This window comes from Podarcis filfolensis, assembly GCF_964270895.1.
Source record: "Podarcis filfolensis genome assembly, chromosome: 3".
Lineage (NCBI taxonomy): Eukaryota > Metazoa > Chordata > Lepidosauria > Squamata > Lacertidae > Podarcis > Podarcis filfolensis.
In genome coordinates this window covers 34,367,400-34,381,196 of record NC_139606.1, presented here as the reverse complement: position 1 = coordinate 34,381,196, position 13,797 = coordinate 34,367,400, and the positions used below count along the sequence as shown (strand labels likewise).

The 13,797-nt window shown below is 43.0% G+C and overlaps 1 protein-coding gene across 1 annotated transcript in view; it reads left to right on the top strand.

Moving 5' to 3' along the window:
- Window positions 1–13,797, top strand: part of LOC310759029 (dystonin-like) — a 306,438-nt gene that overhangs the window by 34,564 nt on the left and 258,077 nt on the right. The window lies entirely within an intron of this gene.

The window sequence follows — 13,797 nt, the reverse complement described above, 5'->3', positions numbered from 1 at the left end:
ATATGACCATTTTGTATGGAGTGTGTAGCATAGCAAGGCTGCTGGTGAGATACAGGAACTTGAAGCATGCTTTAGGAAGGGAACCATCCTCTGTACCCAGCAGTAAATGCAGACTTACTTCTGAGTAAACTTACAGAGGGCTGGTTTACAGAGTGCTTTGTTTGTTTGTTTTTATAATGGGTGGGTTTGCTTGAAAGTTGCTGAACTGATGTGGGATCACCAGAAGTCGGGTTTCTCTGACTGGTCTTGTTGTGTTTGACGCTAGCAGGGGTCACCGGGCTCCTGAATAATATAGGAGAGGCCCTGCTGGATGCTCTGTATAAGACAGAAGAGCATTTGATCTTCATTGGTTTTGAAATAGGTCAGGGAGTTTGCTTGGCCAACCCGGCTGCAAATTGAGAAGGAAGAGTAATATGATCCGGGAGAGAAAACGCGGTGCTTGTTGTGTCCGTGTTATTCGTAAAACCTCTCACAGGAATGAAAGCACGCAGCTCGTGCATGCAGATACAGAGCAGTTGTTTTGCAAAAACAAATCTACTTTGCAGCACTCGCTAAAGGGGTGCGCTGGGAAAAGCCTGGTGGAAGGGGCCACTTCAGACTGACTATTTTATTTATCAGAAAAGGGGGGGGGGACCGGGCTCACACCAATGTGGAAGCCCCACCCGGGAAGTTCTGCTGTCAAATCCCGAGATTTATGGGTGGCCTGAGACTGTCTGTGGCGTGAACAAAATGCACTTTGCACATGCACACGCGTCCTCCCACAGTCTAGGGCTGAGCTTTGGGAAACGCTTCCGGTGCTTGCCACGATGACTGGACGAAGCCGGCGGGGACGCGGTGGCGCTTTTTGGAGCCCTCCCTCCTCGCTACTCCTGTCTTGGCGATCGCGGGAGCCGGGTTTTCGCCCGAGTTGTGCGCCTCTGCTGTTTGTGTTCGTGCGTGTTTGGTGCCTGGTTGCAGCTGGCGCTAAGGGAATCGCCGCAAGATACAGAGCGAATCCTATTCCCATAGCAATCGAGCCGAACCCTTCCCCATTAGAATCATAGCATCATAGAGTTGGAAGAGACCACAAGGGCCATCGAGTCCAAGGGCCATTAGATTCTCAGTAACACCGTGCGGGGCGCAGAGGGTATGATGGTTCAGAATGACAACGGGGAGCAGAACCCGAGACCGGCCGCGCCACGCGCCCCGGGTCGGAAGTGATTGCGCCGTTTCCTCCCGTTCAGCTCCCCCCCTTTTTTTTGCTGCATGTCGCCTGTTTTGGTGTTGGGTGAGACGGGGTGGGGGCATGGAAAAGCCCCACTTGCTTCATCTCTAAGACACTACTCAGAGAGAGAGGGAGGGTGTGGGGCGAGGCAGGAAGGACCCATCCCGGTCTGCTGCGAGGCCGGAATGAAAAGGCTGGGTCGGCGAGCAAGCGGAGCGGGGAACAAAACACACACATACATCTATACATGCCTGGCGCGCACGCGCAGCGATGGCTGCCGGCGGCAACAAAAACAGGGTGACCAGCGGCGACACCTGCAGCAACGGAGCGCCGCCCCTTGGCCTCTCGCCACCCCCCAGCTCTGGCGCAGTTGACTCTTGTTGCCCTTCGCCAGGCAGCCGAAAGCGCGCCCAAGGGGAGGAGGAATGGGGCACCGGTGGTGGCCACGCCATTCCTGCTGAGGAGCCTTCTTTCTGGGATGGGGAGGAATAGGGGGAGCGGTGGGGCTTTGCGTCGCCGCCACCCCCGGCCCTTCCTTGGGAAGCCAAGAGCTATTCCTAGCGGCAATGGCAACGTGCAATGCGCGTCTGCAGAGCGGGAGGGAGAGGGCGGCGCTGTGAGTGGGGAGGAGGAGGAGGAGGCTCTCCTCTCGCAGGTGATCCCGCTGCTGCAATGAGGCTGTCTGGGCTCGGAAAGCGCCGACTGGCCGGCGATGTGGGCGAAAGCCCCTTGAGACAGAACCGCGGCCAAGCCAGCCCCCTTGCTTTATTGTGCAGACAAAGCCGAGCAGGGAGTGGGGAGCGCAGCCAGGGAAGGCTATTCAGGAAGGTCACCAGACCAAGTGTTGGGGCGGAAGCCTCTCCTCCAACAAGGAGACAACCTCCAGAGCGGGAGCAGCCGCGTTGTAAGGGCCCGTTGTTGCTGCAGAAGCAGCAACAACAAAGGGACTTGTGGCACCTTGAAAAGTCAGATTTCGTGGGCTGAAAGCCCGGTCCAGAAGGGGAACAGAGAGTACTGTACCTCCTTCCCACTCCCCTCCTTCCAATGAAGTTGTAGCCTTTGAAAATGAGAGAGGGGGCGCGATTTCGAAAGCGCGGCCTGTCTAAAATGTGTGGGGCAGTTTATTGGGGATGGGGGAGAAGAAGAAGGGTAAATGGTGAAGGGGCTACTTTACAAAAGCTCCCCCCCCCCAGCCAAGAACCTGGAGCCAAATACTTGAAGCGCATGGAGAGAGGGAGCAACGCAGGTTAATAAAGCTCACCAACACAGCCACGAGTTAGCTGGGAACCGCTAGCTTGCAGCCCTGCATAACACGATGAAGCCGGGTCGATAGCGATTGTAGTATTTCCACTCCAGACCAGCAGAAACTCTCGAAACATAAGTATCGCAGCGAAGGGCTGGAGCTGATTTCAGTAGTGATTTCTGATAGGACTTACTATAAAGGGGGACTTCAAAGGGAGAGCTCCGCAAAGCCCCTTACTTTTTAAAAGGTTAAATCGATCTTGCACACACTGACTTGACAGCAAGCCCCATTGAACTCAATGGCACTTACTTCTGAGTAGGCACGCGTATGGTGGCACTGTGATTTCCCCCGCCCCCAGGAAAAGAGTGTGTTCCCGGCAGTTGAGGTAGACAAACGATTTACAGCGCAACTCTACGCGTCGTTTGCTCAGAAATGCAATGCTCCCGGTTGGCTCGCTCTCCGTTGGGGTGCATAGGATTGCCTGAAAAAAGCAGGAGGGAAGGAGGCGAAAAGGTCCCGCGACTGAAAGGAGAATTTGGGAAGCGGGTGGGCGCGAAGACCCAGGAGCCCGTCCTAAGGGAGGGGAGGAAAGAAAAGCAGCCGGCGCCGGCGGTCACCTCCAGGGCCGGGTCTGTGGCATCCATGCCTCTCCTCCTTCCTCCGGTTCTCTTTCTCCGGCTGCTAGCTGGGAGCGCAGAGATTTGCTGCTAATGAAATCCGAGAGGGAGGAAGCCCTTTCTATTGGAGGGATACACGTGCTCCCACACCGCTCGGGGAGGGGGCATGGGCGTTTCCTCGGACAGCTTGCACGGCAACAGCCCCCTCCCTCCCTCCAGCCTTTTTGTGCCGCTCCCCAAGGCTGCCTCGCTGCCCGGCTCCTTGGAGGGAACTGATCAAGGCAGTGTCAAAAACTTCAACCATGGCTGGTTATCTCTCCCCTGCTGCTCACTTCTATACGGAGGAACAGGAGTACCTGCAGGCTTATGAAGATGTGCTGGAGAGATACAAAGGTACAGTGAAGCTTAAGTTGTGCCCCGGGGTAACCCAGGAGAGGGATTTACCGGTTGCAGTGCTGATGATCTGGAGCTTTGCCTTAAAATAGCTACTGGTGGCTGCGGTGGAACAGGTGGCAGAATCAGGTCCCTAAGACGTTTGGCTATTCAAGCCCATTAAATAGGGCTGTTAAAAGACAGTATGCTAACAGGGGAGGGTATAGGAACGCATTGAAGTCCGTTGTATGGGGGGGGCACTTATCCTGAAGCAAGGCTTTCTTTCTCTCCCTCCCTCCCCTTAAAGCGCTTTCCTCCCTGGGTGTGAGAATGCTGCTGATACCTCAATGAGATTACTGTATTCTAAGACCCTGCTGCCTGATGTTTTTGTGTAGGGCAAGATGTTTCACTCTTCATTTTGCAGCATAGGGCTGCATTCTGGATCGCTAAGAAACGACAGCAAAATATGGCTTGGAATATTTTGTTTCAAATAGCAGCTCAAAAATAAAGACACATCAAAACATTTCGTTTGCAGTATATATCTGTGCTGAGAATTCCATCCTGTTACGTCTCTCTGTCAACTGCTGTTAGGAGGATGACTTTGCATCTAGGCTAGGAGAACAGTGAGGCCTTTTCCTCTATTTACTCAATGGAGACAGAAGTTTCTAGCCTCCATAAAATCCCAGTGGCTTCCTGTATCACATTAAAAATAAGTTTTATTATTATCTTATCGTGGGTGATATGGAAATGTACCTAAATCAGATTAGGCATCCATTTGGAATAAGGATTTCTTCATAGTAATGACTACAGCAGTTAGTAACTATTGAATGTATTCGTAGCCATAGCTTGGTTTTTTACTGTGAAATCCAACATTTTGGCCGCTAAATATATGTTGCGTGTTTGCCACTTACTGTTGTTTGAGGAACAAGAGGATGTTATGAATTAGTGTTGGTCTTATTTGCATAATTATTTGATTTAAATATTTGAAGTGATAACATGTCCCAGATTTGACAAGGATTTAGCTGATCTGTACCTGTTTTTAATGGGGATGACATAGTTACAGTCCTTTTTATTTAATAATCTCATTCATTTTCACCTTTGGCATTACAGAAAAATACCTTGCAATGTGATCTTGCACATTCTGTCTTATCCAGTTATTGTAGCTTGCACTGAATTTGCCTTGCTTATAATTTATGTATCATTAAAAGGAATTTAATGATTCTTTTGTGTCAATAGCCAATTGCATAAGTGCAGCTATGGAGCATGTGCAATGTCCAGCAGTTAAAAAGCATTAGGCAACTATTAGCTGAGAACTGGTAGGCTGCCTTAAAGATGCTTATAGAAAGGAAGAAGAGCAATTCTATTGTTGTGGCACTTCTTTACAAGTACTTTTAAAATAAAATTATTGGCTATTTTTAAGACTGCTGGGATGAAGCTTTAAATCAAACCCGCTCTGCATTACCTACTTCTTCTAAACTTACACTACTACGCTTGCTTATTTTTTAAGGTTTCCTTCCAACTCCAACCAATTTTCAGTAATGCCCAAATTCATAGAAATACTCCATGCCTGACCTCTTTTCAGTTATTCTAATTTTTCTAGGTTTATGTTTTTAGGACCTGTGTTGACAGGATTGACACCCTGTGTAGTCTAACCATGTTCATTTGCATGTTTACTCAGAAGTAAGGATTCATTGTTTTCAATGAGACCTATTGCCAGATAAATTTGTATAGGATTCCAGTCTTGGTTGTGTAATCATAGTCCTATTGAAATGTGGAGTAGCCTTTAAACCCCCCAGTCTTGGAAAGCTTGAAACTGAGACTTGAACATACGCCAAGACACCATAGTGGACACAAGCTCTTGGCACATATCCACTACATGTCTAGAAATGCACCTTTTTTCTTCATGTTTACTATGAGAAACATTGCTGGAGCTTGTTGGTCCTGATGCAGCTGTAGTCATAGCAAACCAGTCACGCTATAACCCTGCTTTGCTGACCCTAAATACACATTATAATTAATATCAAAAGGCACATCCAACCAGTTCAATAGGAACTGGGTGAGTATTACAGTGTAGTTGGTTATATGTACCCAAATGCACAGTCACACTGGATTTGGTGGTCTGGGCTCCAGATGTCCACTTGCACTGGGTCCAACCTAGTGTACCCAGTCTGTACACTGTGAAGTTGCTCTTAGATTTGAAAATTACCTGCTTTTATTTATCTGGATGTGCTCTGAAGGTGTTGCGAGGTCCAAGGGGTACTTGGACTAGGTGCATTAAGTCTGAAATGTGAAATACAACAGAAGTTTTATGGTTATAGCATTGGAAAGAACAAGAAGTATCTAATCCAAATCTCAGTATATCACATTCAGTTTCTTTTTCCTTATGCCTGGCCTGCATAGCTCTTCAATTACTTTATTTGAGGACTTCTGAAGTATTATATCCAGTTGCTGGGAAAAGAAACAAGCTTTTGGATTTGTCGCAGAGTATGGAAAAACTGGCAAATTCATTGCAGAATAATATGTCCTTAAGCCAGTTAAGCTTTCCCATCAGAATATCAGTAGTATGACTTCACTACAGTGGCTTATGCTGATGACTTGTTTATGGGAGCTGATCTAATCTGAAAAGAATGACTACAATATATGCGGGGAATAGGGAGTGACATTTTGCATAGCTAGGGAATAAAGCCACGCTTGTGCTAACTTTCCTCATCAAATATTATATGCAGCTTCTGCATTGCAAGATGTAATCAGTTTTCTAAATTCCAACATTTCCCCCTTGGTTACAAAACACTCTTGGTTATTATCAGGGTGCCAAGTTATCTATGGCCCAGCTGTTGAATACTGTAACTAGCAGAGTCAGCTGTAGAAAATTCATTGCCGGTCTTGTGGGTGGGAATCACATGATGCTATGTATGATTAGTAGATCACAAGTGTTTTATTTAAAAACTTGTATATTAAAAAAGTATAAATTAGATCAATATTTTACCAAGGCAGGCAAATAAGATTTTGGATCAGCAACTTAGTTTAAGAGGCATCGACTATGTGCAAACACATGCCTGTTAAGCATATCTCTAGCTGTGACCATAAATAAAGAAATGGCAACTGCTCAGCAAATATGAGAGCACAGAAGAGTTGTGAGCTACTGGAGAAGAGAGATGTGTTCTAATTTGTGCATAAGACTGAGCTATTTGTTTTTGATTATTGTCTTGATCCTTTTGAAACTTCCATACACAGAAAATTTCTAAAGCTCTCAAATGCACTAACTCAGCTGATACAGAAATAATTATGAATGCAACCACTTATTCATGGATGAAAATTGCTTCTTTGTTGTTGTTTTTGCTCCTTCAGAAATGATCCACTGAGCTGCTTTCTGTGCGATGAAATGTCTTTTATATTATAAATCTGTGACTTTAAATTTGTTTGTGATCTAACATGAAAGTCACTGGCCAAGACTATACATACTTTGTGGTGTTCAACAAAGTCTTACTCAAAGTAAACTTATTGAAATTAATGGACTTAGCTTTGTCATGTTCATTGATTTCAGATAATACTCTTAAGTAAAACTTAGCTGAATACCAGCCAACACAATGTAACAAAATAATGTTGGAATACATTTCACTTAGTATCCCATTGATCTCAGCTAATAGAAGACCGTTGGCAAATCCTATTTGGGAAGTATACTCCTGTGAAAATGAGTATACATGCATTTTTTAAAAGAACAAATATAATGCATTTGCTGTACCCAATTCCCATTCATACTGTCTTACTATATATACACCTTACTATATGCACACCATCAGAGTAGTTTTTGTGTGCGTGAAATACATGGTACTGTCGTACGTTGGCTCTCGAATGCCTTGGTGTGCTCGTACGTTTCGGCTCCCAAAAGCCGCAAACCCGGAAGTGTTCCAGTTTGCAAACTTTCTTTGGAAGCCGAATGTCCTACGCGGCTTCCGATTGAGTGCAGGAAGCTCCTGCAGCCAATTGGAAGCTGCGCCTTGGTTTTCGAACGCTTTTGGAAGTTGAACGGACTTCCAGAATGGATTCCATTTGAGAACCAAGGTACAACTGTATAGGTAAACTGTATCAACCCACATGCCCCAATGTTGTTATTTTTACTTGTAACTTACCACTTTCATGTGCATTCCCAGGAAGTAAACCATAGAAAGAAGCTACACTTGCTTGCTAATGGTGCCTGTGAATGAGCTAGGTAAAGACCTTTTAAATGAATCTCTTGAAATCCTGACTCATGGAGTTTGACAGGCCATTTATTCACTTTTCTGCACTCTATTCTGCCAGTAGCATACAAGCCTTTCTGCTCTAGAGTTTTTGTTGGGTGCTTTAACTTGCTAACTGTTAGAATGTTTGTGAGAAAGTTCCATGACATCACAACCTCTCAACCAATGGCTATTTTTGTGCAAATACATGTATTCTGTCCTTGAATTTGACACGACATTGACATCCATGGTCTGAAATGTGTTTATGATCTTAGTCTTAGCTACTGTGTCATTTCAATCATAATAACATTTTTTTAGATAATGGGAAAAGTGTAATTGGCAGTGCAGATTTTTCTGGTTTATTGGTTATTTCCCCCCAAATTGCTTTATAAATGGTACTGCTCACAGACTAGCAAATGTTAGTTGTGACAAAACTGCATTTCATTGTTTTAGGTGGGACAGCAGGTCACAGCTGACTTCTGCTGAATCACTGCGCTTTTCAGCTCTATTTTATTCCTCACAGGTGGTTAACTTGAATTCTAATAAAGGGACACTCAGAATTAATTCAGTGACTAGAAATATCCTAACCTCTTAAATTCATTTTATTTTAATAATAATAATAAAGCAAAACATCTGGTTAAAAATTTAATGCATAAATTATACATTGGTCTGCAAGCTTTAATATTAATTGTCACAACATAGTGACTAAAACTTTAATTGCTGGATTTATCCTCCATTAGTACCTGGAGTTTTCAAAGAAGCAGAGGTTCCTAAAGCCTTTCATGCTTTTTAAGTATTATATTGATGTACAAGTTAAAGATAGCTGTTCCTTCCAATGAACAATTTTTGCTTACTCAAGTATATGTTCTTTTAAGTACCCTTAGAAGACATTGTCCCCCTCCTTCATGGATCTAAAGATGGTTGATATTTTGCACTAGGTAGATGTAGTTCCATATAATAAATAAATTTGGCAAGCCCTGGGTTCAAATTATAGCTCAGCTGCGACTGCTTGATCCCTCAACTCCACATCTCCATTTGCAGTAACAGCATGATCATATTGGCCTCTCTTATATGGTTGTTATGCGGATTACTCAGATGCTTTTCCATTGCTTTGAGTGTTAGGAAAAGCACTGCATATGTAATTATTTGAATAATGATTTTTAAGTCAATCCTAATTGTACTGATTTTAAATGTGTATTGTGCAGTGAACCATAGTATTTAATTGAAATGCATACCTTTCTGGCTTATATAGATTAAAAGTGACATAAATACTGATCATTAAGATAGCTATTTGATCTCCCACTTCCAAATTATTTCTCATTACTTAAACGGTTTGTTAAAATTTACTATAAGGGTAACACTAGGTTGTTGTTGTTGTTGTTTACTCATGTCTGACTCTTCGTGACCCCGTGGACCAGAACACGCCAGGCACTCCTGTCTTCCACTGCCTCCCGCAGTTTGGTCAAACTCATGCTGGTAGCTTCGAGAACACTGTCTAACCATCTCTGTTGGACATCCCTGTTGTCCCCTTCTCCTTGTGCCCTCCATCTTTCCCAACATCAGGATCTTTTCCAGGGAGTCTTCTCTTCTCATGAGGTGGCCAAAGTATTGGAGTCTCAGCTTCAGGATCTGTCCTTCCAGTGAGCACTCAGGGCTGATTTCCTTAAGAATGGATAGGTTTACCTATCACTGATTTGGACATGCGCCCGTATCTAAAATGCCAGCAGCCAGGTTAAATTTGTGCATAGTTACAATGCCAAGTGAGGCAGGAAAAAGCAGTCTCATGCTATCTTCCGTATAGCTTAGCCACAGCCCAAAGAGTGCAGAAGTGTATCTTGTATGTCCCTTTTCATCCCCCCTGCCAAAATAGATATGTTCTTAAAGTCACAGAATCACAAGGCATTAGAGACCGAAAAGAACAAGTTCAGAAAGCCCGTCATTCTTTTGCCAAAGCTGGATTTCATTCCATAATTGTTATGTAATTAATGTAATATAAAACATTGTTTACATTAGTTTTATGATGAGCCAGAAAAGGACAGCTTTTGGACATCACTTTTCAGTCAGTACTACTGAAAGAAAAAGCTGGTAACTGGTGCCACCTCTCACGACAGTGACAGGTACGATGACACGTCTTAAACATGATTTCAACCTTGCAATGTGCCGTTTCCCTGGCGAAAGTAGCAGTTGCACTGTTACCGATAAGCTGTGTTCAGCTGGAACTCTGTACATGTTGTGATACTCTTTAGCTTTCGAAAATGGAAAAAAAATGAATTAATTGGGCATTTACTTATTTATTTATTCATTAGCACACCACTTAAAATTAATTCCAATCTTCCTTAGTATTAAGGCTGCCTACTTTCTCCACCTATCAAGGAATCTGTGTGCTTCACCTAGCCATGTAGATAGACCTGGGTAACATTGTAGCTCTGGAAATACAAAAGCTATCTGCTATTGTCATCTTTCCTCTTTCAAATTGGTCTTGGTACAACCAGATTGCTGCATAGCAACCAATCTTTCGTGGCATTTTCTGATAATTTCTGTTGGCTTAATAAAAGAATTACCTTAATAATGGATTTTGTCTCCAACCCATCTAACTGGCTGCGCCTGCTTCCCACTGTGTAGTCAAGAACATACATCCTACTTACCCTGCATGTTTTGGCCCTACCCAAAAGTAAATAGGCAGTACATGTGTAGGACCAGGCTGTGGAGTTTCCTGGTTGCCGTATTTGCAGCCAGGGTGGAATTTGCCCACAGACACATTGGGCTGGTTTGTAGGTTTTGCCTATCTCACAGCAATTGTCACAACTTGCTGGCAGTAAAAGGCATTGGGTTGGATCCTTAGTGTAGTCAGATGGGGTAGGGAGGAGCCTTACCCACCCCTCCAGATGAAAGTATCAGGGTACCCCAATAAAGAGGTCCAAGGGAAGGGATTCTGTCCATATCCCCAGATGGGAGCTAACAGGCATAGAACTCCCCAGGTGGTGTCCTAGAGGGGTCATCTGTATTTGATGTGCGTCATGTGGGGATCCTTAACCCAGGGTTGACCCTTATGAAATACATCAGCCAGCAATCGGCCAGGTTGATTCAAAATACATACCCAATGCCTATGCCAAAACCTACTGACAGCTGTAATAAAAAATGTGGCCATTTTGAGCCCAGAGTGTTGTCATGTCATTTATTGTTTCCTGTGCCCTTATCCCAGCGACCTCAGGCTCAGTGTTACTGAGTCTGCAAAATGAGTGCAACGTTTGCTACAGCTTGCTCTTGTAATGCTAAAGCATAATTGTTATTATGCAAAAAAATCTGCCTATTATCCCTGCACTATACAGTGGTACCTCTGGATGCAAACGGGATCCGTTCCGGAGCCCCGTTTGCATCCAGAAGCGAAAACAACTCACGTCTGCGGGTCACGATTCGCCGCTTCTGCGCATGCGCATGACATCATTTTGACCGTCTGCACAAGCAGCGAAACGCAGAAGTAAAGCGCTCCGTTACTTCTGGGTCGCCGCAGTGCGCAACCCAAAAATACTTATCCTGAAGCTACTTCAACCCGAGGTATGACTGTATTGGAACGATCAGTTTCTAGTTTGCCTAACTTTCAGTCTTTAATGAAGAACTATAGGATTAAGTAACCGCTTAGAAATAAAATGTTACATTGAAAGTTAAAAATGTGCATCATGATTCAGCTAGAATTAAGCACTTAACTTAATTGTAGTTAAGACCAATTGAAATCAATGGGAGAATGAAGAATGTGTTTAACCCTCTTCCCTTAAATCAATGGGACATAAAAAGGCTTAACTTTCTCATAAAGCAGTTATTCAAGTTTGCTTAAAGCAAGACCTGTGCCTATAATACCTTTAATGTACTTGGAGCTAAGTGTGCTTTTAAGAACTGCTGTTCAGAAGAACATTCTGTAAATGTCAGATACGAATGCAGCCTTATTGCATGCCTTAAATATTTCTTGAAAGACAACGCCTTGATTTTCTGACATTCAAGTAAATATTCCATGTGATGAATTATCACAATCAAATTTCAAAAGGATAATAATACTTGTGCATTTTAAAGTAAGTTAAAATATTTAAGAAGTGATTTTAAAGTGTCCTCACTCTGCATTTTCATGCTGTCAAATGCGATATAGTGTTGCTGTTGTACAAGTAAAATTAAGTATGTAAACTTAATACGCATAAAGTTTTGGGATACCAATATCGCTGAGGTTGGATTGTGGCATACCATGTACAATATCTGCACCCAAGAATCCTTTCAGACTTGATCCAGTCCAATGATGCATAGTGAATAATCTTCTAGGATAAGGGCTCCTCCCTTCTTGAATGAGCTCTCATCTTGGAGAGCTTAATATTAAGCTTTTTAAATTAATAAACACCAGATCTGTAGTGGGTGATGTTGTTACAATCAAAATGGGCTTGATTCAGTGAATACTTGCAAGCCAAGTGAGCATGCACAGATGCCTTGTCTTCTTGAGATTTATTCCAGTGTGCAACACAGCTCTCGGTTTGCAAAGAGATGCATGCATGGACTGAATCTGCTCATAGATATTTTGCTGCTTGAAACAAGAGGTTGAGGTACATGTCTGGAACTGGATTTACACATGGGTTATAAAACCCTTCTGCCATTTGCAGCAGCAAACTTAGCAGCAGGACAATAATCCCTGCTATATCTGTTTATACTTCATTAGTATGCTTCCAGGAAAAGTGAATTTCTCATTACTGAGGTACTTTAAAGTGCAAAAAAACTGTAAGTAGAACTATGATCTGGAACATAATCTTAAATGTGGATTGGACTGCACAAGATATTCATGGAACATGGACAAAACTGCTGATTCAAATGTACAGTGAGTCAAAACAAGCAAGCCTAGACCTTGAGACCTACATCTCAAGTTTCACATATCAGTGCATTACATGGGACAGAAGCTTCTTTGCTCTGAGTTGAACTAGCAGTACAGTACTGAGTTATCTGTGGGTTCCAACATTTTTTACCACTTGGAACTAAAATTAGTAGTGTTCTGCTTCCCTCTCTATCAGGAGCCGGCAGAAGTGTGTGTGGCAGGGTGTGTGTGTGTGGTTTTATGGTATACAAAATTGAAACTCGTACACAAATGACTAAAGGAATGAAAGCATTGTGTATCCATTATTATTACTGACAATAATTTATATAGCCCCACAAAGTGCAAGAAAATAATGTATAGAACTACAATAGAAGTGAGGACACTTCCATTACCTTTGCTCTGTTCTGCACTGTCATCATAGCCCCTCGTGATGATCACTCTGTAGAGTAAAAATAGCTAAAATGATGACAAATGCCCATAGCAGACACAGCCCTGAGAATAATAATCCACCCCGCAAAGATCTCCTGTGACAATCGTAGCGAAACAAATGTTAGATGGGTCTATTTTCAGGCAGAGCACCCACAGACTTCAGTGATGGTAACCGCAAGATAGGACTGCAGGATTAGTGTTCAGATTCTTCTGTTGTTAAACAATTTCATACGGGAGATAAAGCGATTCACCATGCTAAAATTTAGAAAGCTTAGTACAGCTTCATCTGTCTGAAGATACTTGGTGGGATTAGAGATGAGAATTCATTGTTTGGGGGTGCAGGGACACACGCACGCACAGAGGGAAAATATTAAAAAAGTTTTTCTCATTTCCCACAGCCACTCACTAATATTTGATTATGGCACATTGTAATTTAGGGGAAATACTGGAAAAACCACCGCCACTGCCCTCACATAAAATATATTTGGTGTCAAAATGATAGTGTTCTCCTTTCACCACATCCACCCAAATTGAGAGGTTTTCCTCTTTTAAAAAAAGTTTCTTTTGTTTCAGTTTGTTAAAATGCAGTTTATAATCTGTTTCTAAGCCCACATTGTTCCTTTTATGTTTACCACAATGTCAGTAATTTCTATTTTCATATTTCATTCCCCCTACTATACTTGTCAAATAGTAAAGACATGATTGGGTACTGTAGAGTGCAGCAGTATGCACTCTGTCTCTAATGGGTATATTTTGTAATTTTTTGTTTGTACTAAACATTTTATTTTTTATTTTTTGTTCAGTTTGGTATTCTTATGAAATAAAAAAGGATTTTTTTTAAAGGTGGGAAACTTGTTGCATTAATAAGTCAC